This window comes from Phaethon lepturus, unplaced genomic scaffold, assembly GCF_000687285.1.
Source record: "Phaethon lepturus isolate BGI_N335 unplaced genomic scaffold, ASM68728v1 scaffold16777, whole genome shotgun sequence".
Taxonomy (NCBI): domain Eukaryota; kingdom Metazoa; phylum Chordata; class Aves; order Phaethontiformes; family Phaethontidae; genus Phaethon; species Phaethon lepturus.
Window position 1 is genome coordinate 7,691 of NW_010549939.1, and position 1,891 is coordinate 9,581.

The following is a 1,891-nucleotide window of genomic DNA, read 5'->3' on the forward strand; positions in this document are numbered from 1 at the left end:
GCTTTCCTGCAACGAAGCTGCTTTCTGGGATTTAGCCAGTGTGTGGCGGAGCAGCCTGTGAGTTCCGCTCTTGGTTGCACAGTTTGTCTGGGCTGTGCACTGGAGCAACGCGAAGCCCGTTTTGTCAAGAGAAGAGAGCGCAGAGGGGGGAAGGTGGGTTGGCAGGTGGTGCGGAGCAGGCTGCCACTCTGCCTTGTGCGCACAGAGCACTGGGCTGCACGTTGTGATCGTACGGGATTGCTGAAGGGGGCTTTCCCCCTGCAAGGGCTTGCCTTGCTGCAGGGATGTGTGTCTCAACTGCTGGAGGATACTTCGCCGCTCATGCTGCGGCTTTAACCATATTTCCTTGGTAGTTTCTGCTTTGGCAGGAAAAGCTTGTTTTAACCTGCAGTGCTGTCAGCCCCAGTGAGGGAGTGCTTGGCTTTCTGCTCCTGCTTGCTTGGCGGGTTGTGATTATTTTTTTTTTTTTTTGGTAGTCTGTGCGGAGGGCCCTGCAGAACCACGCAGGTCAGCGAAATATCTCTAAGTTTACGATGTATGGATTTGTGGAAATTTTGCTTTTACATGTGAAGGGCCTGGTCCACAGTGCAAATCAGGTGTTAGCTCTTTTACAAGCCAGAGTGGCTCTCGGCACCTGCCTCCATGGTGGGTCTCTTCTGGCTGTCTCTGGGTTTCTGAGGCCAGACTTAACAGGTGACTCACAGGGGCAGAGGTAGCTGGCTTTGTGATGGGAGCCCTAGGCAGAAAGTTTCAAACCTTTTTACTTTCCTTGGTCTTGCTTAAATGACAAGGTGTAACGAACTCACAGGACTTGTTTTTCTTGATTCAGAAGTGTCCCAATTATCCCCTTTTCCTTTCTCTGAGCAGCCTCTTTGCATTTGGCTCTGCAAGGCAGTGCTGTGGCAGTGCTGGTCCATCTTGGCTGATGGACAAAGCAGCCTTCAGAAATGACAGTGGGAGAGACTTGCATGCTGTCCTGCAGCCAGTGGATACCTGTATAGAAAGACTTCATTACTACTGCTTAAACAGTGTTTATCTGTCACCAGTCTCTTAATCTTATGTCTTCCTTTCAGGTAGGACATGCTATCTACATTGCTTTTGGAGTTCAAAGGTTTAGCCAGCCAGCCTGCTTTTAGGGGTAGAAAAGGATCTGTAAAGAACAGGCCACAGCTGACAACTTCACGTTGCCACTGTCACACTGATTTAGTTGCAGGAGGAAAAGGGAGGGGGTGACACCTCGCATTCAGAGGAAGCAGGGACCTGTAGGCACCTGCTTTTTCCTCTCCCAGGCTCAACTGGGATTAGAGTAGCAGCTGCCCTGCCTCTCCCTTGGGTTACTGACTTTCAGCTTTACTGGCAATTGCAATGCTACTGTAAATGTTTAACCTTGTTGCTCACCTGCCCGTGTTCCTGGGGTGCTGTGGGCCTAATGCTTCCATTAACAAGTGGAGAGAGTGATATTCCTGGGGGACAGTGTTGTCCTGGGGGCAGGGGCTCTGCCAGCACAGGGCAGAGCAGCTCTTGCAGCTGCGAGGTGCTGGTGGTGTGTTTAGTGTGATGTGGCACCGGGGCAGTGTACGGCTGGGCCCAGGAACAGGCGTTCTTGTCTGGCTAATGATTGGCAAGAACCGACGTGACCCGCGGGACTGGGACTAAGCGGCACGGGGAGCGTCGGGCCGTTTCCACTCGGTGCACCTGGGCGGAGCTGGGCAGAGCCGTGCCTGCCCGGGGCCTGGGTGTGATGCCGAGGGGCCTGGGGCTCGCGGGGGGCCTTTCCTCAACTGGTTCTTCCCACAGGACTGTTTCGGGAGCGCGGGCGGGGCCGCTTTCCTCTCCTGTGTAAATACCTGTACAAAGAACTAATCAATAAAGCGCTGAAGGAACGCCTGTC